This window comes from Zophobas morio, unplaced genomic scaffold (assembly GCF_036711695.1).
Source record: "Zophobas morio isolate AGI-343-1 ecotype UQ-CSIRO unplaced genomic scaffold, CSIRO_AGI_Zmor_V1 ptg000021l, whole genome shotgun sequence".
Taxonomy (NCBI): Eukaryota; Metazoa; Arthropoda; class Insecta; order Coleoptera; family Tenebrionidae; genus Zophobas; species Zophobas morio.
Window position 1 is genome coordinate 7,781,686 of NW_026972126.1, and position 13,268 is coordinate 7,794,953.

A 13,268-nucleotide genomic window follows, 5' to 3' on the forward strand; every position below is an offset into this window, starting at 1 on the left:
ACTGTAGGGGTCATGGAAGGTCGAGAAAATGTAAAAGTACGCTCGGGAAGTAAAAATATGTGTGGAAATTAAAATAAAATATAGTTTGCTCCGCCAAGCATATTTCATGTTTTGTACTAATTTAAGCTTTCCCTTTCATTCTGAAAAACAGTGGCGTTTACAGCATTTTAGTATCTCTATCCGTTTTCAAGCTTTAAGGGCGCGGAATTTTATATCAGTTGCTTGAAAATGTTCAAAGGCGATTTGCAAAATTTCTGCCATTCACCATTAGATGGTGAATATTCATTTAGGGCTTACCCAAGTGGTTTGTTATTGCAAATAATTCAATATCCGTCATTATTTAGTAGGAGCATTTATTTTTCACTTGAATTTGTATAACAATCACGTCGATTCTCCTCACTTGTTATCTAAATACCATCTTAAAGTTCCGTCATTTCGCTGCCGAAAATATCACACGTTTGCAGTTGACGCACCAAATACAGATATATTATGCTCCCCAATGTATCGCATACTTAAAAATTATTCAGCATTTGAAAAAACAACAGATGGTATATCTAGAAAAACTAAAATACATTTTTTCTCATACAATATGAATCCATATTAATGCCCATTTTACAGTTGAGTATATAACCTGCTAGATATCTTTATAATCATATTAATAATAATAATAATAATGATAATACTAGTAAGTGATTATTTCGAGAAATAATAAAATCTTGATTACCATTATGTATAATAAATTCCGTTCACAGTTTGTTTGTCTGCTGAAGCAATTTTGCATCCACCGTCTACCTAGAGACATCCATACACATTTTTTAGAAGGCACACTCGCAGTTAAAATGACATTTTTCATATCAAGAAATTTCATTAGCCCCAATTTAGCATTTCTCGAGATGAAGCACCTCGCAACAGGTAGACGTCGATCGATTTTTGGCAGCATCCCATCCGAAAAATGCGCGTCCGAGCCTGCTAATTGTATTCCTGCAGCAGCAGGACCTTCGTTGCATCCAATAAACACAACGCGCCGATCCTAGCCGAGCGAGAACGGCATCGTTTGCCCACTATTATTGTTGACATCGAGCCTGATCGCGAGTCAGTCTTCGCCGCGTCCTTCCAGCAGGCGCCCCGAGCGAGTCGCAGGACTAGCAGACGGCGTCGCGACGCTGCACGTAACTTTCGCTACAGCCAGCTTGATTCCCGAGTAATTTTCGCTCGATCACCTGTCCGAAAAGAGTACACCTGTGTGTTTATGTTCGAGTTGTTGTGTTTGAAAAAGTCTTGAGGAAACGCCGTGTCTATTTGAAGGTAAGCAACACTTACTCCTGAGACTTTTTTTGCAAAGATTAGGTGTGTTCGCGTTTTGAACGCCTTCTTAATACGCGGGGCTGGGGTATCAATAAAGGATTTTTATGGCCGTTTAACATAAGCGTCCCGGGGGTGTTACGTGACGGCTGTTCTGAAACGAGGGGAAAAATTATAACCGCCCTCGAACCGCAACCATAAAACTACAAGGGTTGTAAAATTATTTTTGATTAGGCGAGGAATTACGCCGACACCCCATAAAAGACATGATAACTGCAGGATTTTTATGTTTTTACAATCAAGCTCGACGGGGAGAAAAAACACTGTAAAGTTCAATGGCTTTGTTAAATTTGTGTAAAATGCGGGAACAACTTTTATTATGGTTAATCAATTTTTATTCTTTATACGTTCGTCAGAAAAATTATAAACAAGAATAAATTTGTTGTAAATGTTTACGTCCAAATTAATTTAAGTAAGTTCTCAGTGCGTGCTTGTTGAGGCCACATGAAATCGTTTCCGGCAACCAATTCACTTTCTTTTATATAGTATTCGTAATACATTTACTGAGGTGTTCTCGTTTTAGATATATTAAATAAGTTTTCACGAACTTTTTAATTGCACAGTCATGCTATAATTCGTTAATCCTTAAGACTTTTCCAATAAGATTGTTTTTCTGCGTTGATGCATGAAATAGCAACCGGGGAATTTGAACCTGCACATCGTCACTATCATGTCAAGATTTCTTACTCTTCGGTGAACTTGTGAAATTCGTGACTGGCTATAATGACAGTTATAACCACAAAAATTTTATTACACATATTATATTTCTAAAACTGTCGAATCGATCGCTGTGAAACTTTGCTTAAAACTATTGCTAAGTTATTCACGTTTGGAAATACATACATACAGTTTAATTTTTAATTATTTTCATAGACTTATTTTCGCTGTTCAGATTTATTTGAAAACATGATTGTTTAGTCTCAAACTATTTGAAATACTTAATTATTACTTCTAATTTCGTGGTCAGTATTAATAGTCCAAGCGTACTGATAATTACAAAATATTTGATAGGAGCTTTTAGATTCAACAAACGTCGTCAAGTGGGTGGTAGACGACTGAATTATTTTTTCATTGTCTGTTACTAACACCAGGTATAAAAAAAGATACCAAAAAACGTCAGCTACAGAAGGTTTTTGTTAATTGCACGTTAATAAAGTTAAAAAGATCTGTAATTTTTGTGTAATTTAACGAGTAAATAAAAAGCTTTAAATTTTCTCCTGCAATGGCAGAATTCTGAATTTACAGACGCACCATTAAGGCGGTTTCGTGTCAATTGTCTGTCTCATATTACAATTATAACAATTATAACTAAAGTTGCGTCTGCCACTTGGCAGTAATGACAATAATTTTGACAATAATATTAATTTTGCCGTCTGCAATATGAGTTTAACTGTGCGTTAAATCTGATCACAATGTGAAGCGTTGACTTTACATTCCTGCTACGTTTTGAGGATATTATTCCCTTTAATTAATTATTCCCTGAAGGTGTGTGTTTTATCCTGTATACTGATCAAAACAGGACTGTATATAATAAACACGAGTTGTTAATTCTTTATTAAAGTTTTGATGTATGTAGTATATGTATAGCAAATTTCTGTAGGAATTATGTAGTTATAACTGAATTAGTTGATATTTATGAGGACGTGAACAGCATTCTAAACTTAGAAGGTAACATAATAGTGCTTTGCTTCTCGGTGTAGTGGAATGTTTTATAGAAATTATACCTTTGTTCGATAGACGTATAATAAAAACCAGGTTTAGTGGCATCTCGAACGGAATTTTTGTTGGTCGATTTAAAAAAATGTTCTGTGGACAGACTGCGGATTAAGTTTATGGCCGCACCACATTTAAAAGCTATAATGTCTATTTATAGGAAAGATATTAGCTCTTGACAATTATAAATTTTTGATTTGTTTATGTTAAAACTATCGTCAATTTTAGGCATCCCAGGATCTGACAATAATTTGTTAAATAATTTTGGCATTCAAAATTGAGCAGAATATATTGTGGCAGAACAAATTAAAATTCTGAAAAAAAAATTAATACATAATTGTCATTAAAAGTTAATGAGGGCATATAGTAAGGGAGATAGATAGTAGTTTAATTAGTATAAAATGAAGTTACAAGCTTATAATGTTAGTTAGAACAACAACTAGATGAGAGTTGGCTAAAAAAATTTTGCTGCATTGAAAAAATTATTTTGTTAAAATTTTATGTCCATTAGTACAACCAAAATTGTGTTTGTCTCTATTTTTTAGGATCCGACCGCAAGACGATTCATATTTATTTAACTGACAGCGAAGTGATTTTAGTCAAACATTGATGATATCGTATAAAAATAGATAGACATTTCAGTTAGCGGTACATCAAATTTTAATTTACCATTTACGATAAAATTTTATGGTATGTGCCTGCGCATTATTTAATCATCACCCTGTATGCCAGTGTAGTTGAATGGCACCACTACGGTTGAACTAAAATTAGATTAAAAAGCACTTAAATTAAAGGTTTTAAAAATGTAGGAATTACTAACACGAAGGTGGCTGGTTTGATTCATCCATGGGTCACAATTTTTTTTACACTGACTGGTGTTATCTATATTTTCCATTATTAGTATCGCACATGTTGAAATTGATATGACACGCAAATTTAATGTTGATACGAACATTTTCCAATGGGGAAACTCACTAGAAACAGGCACAACCTTGCGTTTGCACCTATAAATTTGGAGCTATCGTTTACCCGATTTTCGCACAGTCCGCGCCAGACCAAATATAAACAAGTTAAGGCGAGTCCCTACTTTTTCATTTGTAGATTTTTTTTTTAAATTATGATGAAATTTTTTATCACGTTTTTTTAAAATTCGATATCTCAGTTATTTATGCAAACTTTGGAACGCTGTTTCCACCACTGCTTTCAGCTAACAGACCTCTTACGTGGAAAAAATTCTGGATTTTATTTGAATGAGTTATAGCAAAAGCAGGTTCTCGACACAAATTTCTTTTTAGTGTATCTCGTTTCCCATACAAAAATGGACAATGTTTCCTAAGTGACGTATACAGTTCTGTAAACTGAAAACAGTGGTGAAAACTGCGTTACGAAATTTCAGTAAATACTAGAAATATTGATTTTTAAAAATAAGTGATGAAAAATTTCACCAAAATACTAAAAAGAAGACGATGATAAACTGTTATAAAAAAGTGCCCTTGTGTTATATAGCGAAAAGTGTAAACAGGTTATATTTAAAATTTTATAACAATAGGTGTGCTAATAACGGAGATGCTAGGTTCTGAAAATATACTTATTGAAAATTCCATGAGGGACTCCCGTTAAGAAAGTGTGTTTTCGTAACATAATATGTTCGAATCAAAGGCAGTGACGGAGTATGGGTGATTAAAGTATAAATAAAAAAAAATAGAAAACAAGCTCTACAAGAATCTTTAAAAAAATAAGAAACCATATTTATCTTTTCCAAGGGTAAGCTCCTTTTTAAAACAAATTTTTGTTTTTCAAAAAAACAAAATAAAATGTAATAATAAATAATAAAATTTTTTGTTATTTATAATTGTATAAGTATCAGTAGTTTTTTATAGTTTTCGTTTGGCATCTGTTTTTTGTTTTCTTAGTAGTATCAGAATGGCACGTTTACTTTAAAATTTAAGAAACAGGGGCATTGTCCACAACAAAAAGTGTAGTTTAAAATATAATACGGTATGACATGATTAAAAATATCTAATACATTTTCGAAAAATTGTGCATAAAAAATTGTTTAAGTACTTGTATGTGTTAGGTCCAACTGAAACATAGCCTTTAAGAAATTTATTAAAAACAAATGCCTATAAAATTGTACACTGCTATCTTTTTTGACATTCTGACCACGGCTGCATAATGTATTTATGAAGATGTTTATTTTTAATTAGAGAACGGCGAGCCGACTTTAATCCATAGGCGTGCACAACTTAGTTCGATTACTAATCAAGGTCGAGCATTTGCATACATGACACGTGTATGTATTGCAAGCTCCACATTTTGAGATGTGCAATACGTACTCTACGCCTATGTATAGGTGTTTATTGGAACTTAAATACAAGTCCATCACAAGTAACTTAATGCAATATAGTCGATATCATACTGCGCTGTTTATGTGTTGATTCGTAGAGTTTTTAAACCGACCACACCACTTTTTCTTTATAGGTTTGGTTTTTTTATAAGGTAAGTTGCCAATGCATTGGTCTAAATTTATTTAGAGAGAACTTCCCTCGCCCTGAAGCCCCGTGCAAAAAATTTCTTGGTATTTTGCAATTAAACTAAAAACTAGATATATTTAATACAAAAAAGGAAGCAAGTTTTTCATAACGTAACTTTGTTATGACGTTATCAACATTTTAAGGACCTTATATTAATTATTTGCATATGTGCAGTGTAATATTAATAATAACAGCTCTGTATTCTCAAATTTTGTGGAAAATAGGATAAACCGTTTTTGGTTTTATTAGTAAGAAAACCTGGTGCCCGGTTCCACTGTTGACCGGAGTACCTTTCGCGTGTGAAGTTGACGCGTTATCTCTTGACTACCGCAGTGGTAATGGAAAATCGTATTGTTTAAAGAACAAGACGAATGGAACAGTAAAAAATATAATAATAAAAAAAATTAAGGTAGATTCAGAAGCCACAAGTATAGGAATATATTGATTCATAAAATTTGGATAATTATAATTAAGCAAGGTAATGAGCAGTTGTCATTAAATTGTTGATGGCGATCATTACACCAGCAGTTTTGGAGATTATCTGTCTAGTCGACACAGACGACAAACGACAGATAGGAAATGAAACCTGCATAAAACATGAAAGTGACCAATCGTCTGATGGATTCTATAAATTTATAAACCATTTGTAAGGCAACCGATAAAGTCTATACATAAATTTAATTGGAAGATTTTATAAGAAAGTCAAAAATCAAACAACAGACAGACAGACGGAAATGGGAGATCAATAATTTTATATGCTACAAGTCAATGTACATCTAGAGAACACTTGAAAGTGAGATTCCTCAAATGATCTTGTAATTCTGGCGTACTTCAAAGAATTAATAAAATAAGTTTATTTTTATTTTTTAGATTTCCTTTGTACGTGTAAAAATTAAAAGAATGTTGGTAAACAAAGGTTATTTAATCTTTTGTAATCGCGAGTACAATTTATACTTTGCATACTAATACATATATTGTAAAATTGAATTAGGGATACCTAAATTTTGTTTGCGATAACCCGAATGTGTAATGTAAAAAAGTCGCGCTATAAATTTCAAGTGAGATTTATTTTGCAGCACTTTAAGGTTACTATTTTTTTGGGGTTAGGTAATAAATCTTCTGTGATTAGGGTTAGATCATCTTTATAATAATTCGGTCATTATGTGTTTAAACAGTCGCAAATAGACAAACGACAGACAATTGTTAAACAGATCTAAAAAATGCAGGCCATTAAAAAAAAAGAAATTCAGAAAATGTCATACTTAATTTTGATTTACTTTGTACGCAGTCAGACAATTTTTAACTGCAAGTAACACAACACTATCAGTTTAGCAATATTTCGATATTATCAGCTGACATTAATAATGACATTAGGAGTCAGCTGACATTTTTTTATAATTTACCTTCTATTAATTGAAATTGATTTTGCTGATACAAAAGTGGTGTACATAATGAATTTTTTATTGCTGCTTTGTTTCAGGAATTCTTGTCGGCTATAACCTAAGGTGCAATTACGTAACCTCAGAAAAATTAATATCCTTATATGAGTCAATTTTTAAGCAATCCTTTAATCGATAATTCGTAATTTCGTATGGAAGTAATTGTATTAACAAGAGATCCTTTTTAGTTTTTACTAACACAGTTTCGCTTTTTGCCTCGTTTGCTGCATTTATTTCACGCACGCAACAATTAATCAATACTAGCTTTTTCTAGATTTGCATCTAATTATAGCGTTAAAGTGGCATTAAAAACGCATTTCAAATAACTTTGCACACACAAGTGAGTTTTTCGCGCCATTACGATAAGGATTTAATGCTATCAAGTCCTTCGCCGGAGCGTCCTGGAAATTTTTGCGAATGTTGTAACCTCCGATTCTTTTTTTTTAATTTTGTCTCCAAATATTTAGCCCTGATGAAATATTAATGAGCGTTTAAATGAAATTTTCCTGTCAACATCATTACATCGCACTGTTATTTTTGCCGTTGTCCTCTTTACGCTACCATTTTTGTGAACAATTTACAGACCTTTAATTAAAACGTCGAATTAAAAGTGCTGCTGCGAACGGATCAACAGAACATGAACGATGTAAGAGGACTAAAACAGTGATAGCTTGTGGGAAAATATTTTTAAAGCATTATATAACCCTCGAAGAAACATGGAATGAAGTTATTATGTCAACGTTTGGTTAGCGACCTTTCACTTTAGTCTATCCTCGTTGACATTGTAACCGATTCTAAACTAAATCAGAGCAATGAAAGCGCAAAACGAAGAATATAAAGTGCTAATTTTCTCACGCCCACGAGAACATCTGACTGAATGAAGGCGTAATCGTCTCATTACAAAAAAAACCGAATGTTTCTTTTTCTCAGTGCAAATATTTGACTACAAACGAGGATCAAGCAGTAAGGAAGATTGCAGCGGCTGTAATTTATTATTCTTGTTGACATTGTCGTCGAATTAAATATCAGCCAATACTTGGTGAGATGATCCAGTTGCATTAAGTGAAAGCAGTTTTTTCGATGTTCGAAATACACGGAACACCAGTTAGATTTACATAAAGTGAATTAAGTTCGTTTGTGGAATCGGTAAGAAATGAGATCGCGGAGAATGACGGTGATTAATCAGAATTTAGAACTTGTTTGAAAAGCTTTATTATTCCAGCTTTATTGTTTATTTTCCGATTAAATGGTCTACAACGTACAGCTATAACACTAATAGAGTGCTAACAGAACATGTTAGTACACGTGTATGAACTGTTTTTGTCTTGCTTAACTGAAACTAATTACTTACCAACGACATGAAAGGTTGGTTAGTACTTTAAACTACATAAAACAGTATCTACAGTTCAGAGAATCTCCAGTAAACTTGATATACAGTTTTATTTTGTTAGAAATATAAGAGTAATGGAAAATTATTAATCCGGAAAGTGCTTTAAATCCGATTGTATATCTCGTTTTTTATAATACCGGCTAGAATTCAGAGTAATATATATACCTACGTCTTTTAACAAATAACAATAAATTTTCTAAATTTGGACATGATAAAACGTCTACCAAAATTCATCTCACCATGCCGTTAAATAAAATAATGACGTCATTGCGGAATATTGCTAGGAACATCTCGTAGCAAATATATAGTATAATTACATCTTTTTGTTTGGTGCACTAGTCCACCCCTATTGTCCACAATACATAAGTGTACTAAAGCATATTCAGTTTATATGCACAATTTATTTTGTAAGTATTCCTTTCATTCCTTGCAGAGAACATGTGTTATGTATAATAATTGCTGCCAACGTAAATAGTTCATAGTACTAAGGTCTTAGGCAAATCAAATCAAGTGAAAATCATGTTCATGACTTTTTCTTTCAGCATGGCAAATTATTTGCAATTGACTCCACATAATGTGGACGACATTTAAGAAAAAACCAACTCCCTCCATGCTCACTATTACGTCTAAGGTCGTCCGCACGTCCTATCAATATTAAATGTGATTGCAAAATCATTACTTCGATTTTATTTGTAGGTAGGGCAGCAGTTACAAACAACCGTGTTAACACTTCGTGACTTTGTACGAAAAGTAATTTTTGGCTGTGGTTTTATATTTTACTCACAAACCATATAATAAATATTTTAACCGTTATCACAGTAGTGTTTCCACCATACAGGATGATATTTTTCCGCGGTTGCGTGTTATGTACAACATAATTAACAGTATGAGAAAATACTTCGACGAAAAAGATTATGAGTCGTCGCTTCTTTATTTACATCTAATTTTCTGGTTTTTCTTCAAGGTTTCCATAAGTTTTTTTTTCAACATTGTAGTTAAAAAAATGTCAAGTTTTTGGAAATTGAATTTCAGTGATTATTATCGTAACTGATTTTTCTATATTTTATTTTTTTGACGAATTTGACTTTTTCATAGAGAGGTAAATCTTTCTCTCGACAACTGCTATGCTCGAGATCTGCCTCTTCTTTGCAACGTTTCTATTATCATTATTACTCAGATTTTTTTTAAACATGTTTAAAAAATTATCGCAGAAAATATTTACTTGAAATTACTTAACATAATAATCCAACACGTTTGAAATTTTGGATTTTGCACGACTAGACGTAAAGGAGTTATATACAAGTGTCCGGAATGTCGCGAACACCTTTAATGATAAAAATGACTAAAAAAATCATTTTGTTGTGTAAATTAATACATAAAAACCCTTTATTTTTTTAAGAGGAGAATCATAGCAACGCTTATATGTTTGGAATTTTATCAAATTTTACTTCCCGAGCGTAAGCTAAGGAAGTATTGTAATAGCATCGAGCAAATGGCCATTTTCCGGACGTATCATGACCCCGAGAGTACAAAACAATATGTTCCCGTTTCCGTCTGTATGTCTTTCGCCGCCTGTGTCGAAATATATATTATCCTAAGTATTAAATAAAACTTAGGATAACTATCCTAAGTATTAAATAAAACTTAGGATAACTTAGGATTATTATCAGATAGATAATCTTCGAGTCTCTGAAACTACCGCCCCAATTGTTGGCAAAGTATATCTGTTAGGCATATTGTGTAGATGGTAGAAGCAAAAGGTGTAATTTTTTAACACTCCTATACTGTGGTTTATGAATGCGTCTTGAAGTTTTCCGCCAGGCTTCCAAGTTTTCTGAAATAGTTTATACTCATCATATAAGCGGAGCTCGCCACGAACTTTTTTATTTCTTACGTTTTTACTGATATTTCGGACAGCCTGTATTTCTTATAAGAAAACTAATCGAAAAATTATTGATACTGAATTTCCGCCGTACCTGGAGGACAGTCTGTTAAACAATTCCAGTTTTTTAGATATATTGAAAAAATTTAATTTTTTGTGAATAGCCTATAAGTTAAAATAAAAATAAGAGTGGCTTATTAAATTACTAAGGAAACATTCTATCCTGTATACCTACTGCAAGTGCAATTTTTTCCTAATACAATTTCGTGATGGTATTGTCAACATTTTAGTGGATATTTATTTGACGCGCCTAAACAATAATACACATGTATTTTTTGTATGGCAAATATACATTATTATTATTATTATTATAAAATTTATTTTTTTCACTAGCAGCCATCAAGCATGCAAATGTCGACTCATTTAGTGGTAGCAAATTCAACTTTTGCGACCACCGGTTCAAAAAGAAAAATTGAGGTTATGTACGCAATGTTTGATGTGATTATTTCTTAAAAAATGAACAAATGTGTGCTACAAACATTACTTGAGTATACGCATGGTAGTTGGTAGACGGTAGAAGATAAAATGATTAACTCAGCGACAAGTATAAACGGTTTTCTTTGTGTTGAAGATTTAGATTAAGTTTGATTAGAAATCAAAACAAAATCATGTTGCGTCAAAAAATTGAACGTTTATTTTTTCAGTTTATTGTCTTATGGTTTCTACTAGTGAAAAAAATAGTATATTAACCACGGTTGCAAAGCCACTTCTAGACTTCGCGCTTCAGAGCCCTCGACGCTGCGCGTCTCGGGTTCTAATTTGCGCTCGGTCTAGAATGCTTGGCTCTGCAACCTTGGCTAATAATATACTATTTGACTGTACATTGTGTTCTGTTTTTAAGGTACACACAACTTGTTTTTTTTATGAAACACCGTAGATATTTTTACAGATTCTTATTACCCTCTTCTTTAACTTTATAACTACAGTTTATTTTTGAAATTCCCGGTGCGATGTTGCCACGTGTTTCCAATTTTCTTGAGATTATTTGGCAATGGAAGGCTTCTTAAAAAAAATTGTAAAAGTGTTATTTGTAAAATCTGTGGTACAAATACTTGTGGAAAGATAAATAAAGGTACGCGATTTATTGTGGTATCTTCAATTAAACAAATTTTATTATATTAAAAAATATGCAAAGGTATGCAAAAAAAATCTAAAACTATGCAATTTTTAAATATCTTTATTTCAGTTTTTACAAATAGAACACCCTTAATTTGTATCTTACTCTATTTTTTGTTCTCATTCTGTTAATATGTCGATGTGTTTCATAAAAAAGTAAAGAATTGCGGGAAAATAGTTAACAAAAAGGAAAGACAACAAAAAATACAAAAAGAGTCAGTATTAAAATTTAGGGTGTTCTCTTTGGAAAAACTGAAATATCGGTATTTGAAAATTTTATTTTATTTATATCACAAGAAAGCGTGTAGCTTTATTTATTTCTCTATAAAATATTGTAACACAGCCTCCCATTGAATTTTTTGAATTTTATGAAAATTGGGATAACGTCGGAATTTCAAAAATAAACTATACCTAAAAATAGGTCAATGCAAATATGTAAAAATATATAAGGTGTTTTATTTAAAAGAACTAAGTCGTGTAAAATGTAATATCTCTGTTATTGTTGTGAAATTTTGAATATAAGCTGTCCATACTTTTCGGTCTATAACGTAAGAGCAGCTTTTTTTTAAGTTTATCTTCATTCTCTTTTTATCATTTTGGGGAAATTTTTCAATACGGGACTTTAAAAATCAGTGTCTCTATTATTTATGCAAATTTCGTAATGCAATTTTCCCCACTGTTTTCAGCTTATAAGCTGAAAACAGTACTTGGTAAGATAAGATTGAATTTGGCAAATCATATGTCCTATAAGAAAAGAGGGTGGGTGGGTGGGGCCTGTACTTGCTCAGATAAGACTGACTTTAGCAAATGCTATGCCCTCTGAGAAAATAGAGAGGAGGTAAACAAAGTTATATTGAAATTATTCTATTCAGTTTGAAATTTTTTATAAAAATTCTGGATGTGTAGGGTGAAAATTCGACACGGATTCACGCACCACAATACAAGAGTATCTTATTTTATAAAATTAAAAAACATTTAATTATAAATTTTGGAGATGACGTCATCAAATTGTTGGTAGGGATAATTAGCCAAATTTTGGTTAGTATTTAAGCATCTACATGATATTTATAACATATGTGCAAAATTTCACAACAATCGGTCCAGCAGTTTCGGTGATTATCTGTCTAATAAAAATGAATACAGACAGACAGACAGACAGACGGAAACGGGAGACCACTTTTTTCGTACTCTAGACGTCATGACACGTCGAGAAAACATGAAAGTGGTAATTCGGCCGATAGACTCGATTGCTATACTTCCTTTAAAATAAACAAAATTTCTGTTTTAATTCAATCATGTATTAAGTCCAATTAAATCTTATTCTACAATTAATTTAGGTCCAATCCAAACGAGAAAACAAACTTTCAAAATTTACAATGTTTCCCGGGTAGCGTATAGAGCTCTATAAATAGAGCTCTATACGCTACCCGGGAAACATTGTAAATTTTTTTGTTGGAAATGAGGTACACTGAAAAGAAGCTTTTGTCGAAAAGACTGGATTTGCTGTATCTATTTTTCAACAAAAGAAGCTTGCAAGCGGAAAACAGTGGCGAAAACAGGATTCCGAAATTTTCATAAATACTTAATTGAAATATTGGTTTTTACACATACATGATGAAAAATTTCACAAACATTTTAAAAAGAATGATGACCCTATACTATCGCTGTGTTATAGAGAAAGTTGTAAATAACTTATATTTCAAATTTCATAGTGATAAGTCTGTTAGTAGTGGAGATATTACACTTTAAAAATATATTGAACATGATTTACT

At 32.2% G+C, this 13,268-nt stretch overlaps 1 protein-coding gene across 1 annotated transcript in view; it reads left to right on the forward strand.

Annotated features, from left to right (window-relative positions):
* Nucleotides 1-1,083: 1,083 nt before the first annotated feature.
* Nucleotides 1,084-13,268, forward strand: part of LOC135132006 (Ig-like and fibronectin type-III domain-containing protein 1) — a 313,291-nt gene continuing 301,106 nt past the window's right edge. Inside the window, exon 1 of the mRNA XM_064059917.1 lies at nucleotides 1,084-1,305. The gene's annotated coding sequence lies outside the window, so the exon portion shown is untranslated. The remainder of the gene's footprint in view (nucleotides 1,306-13,268) is intronic.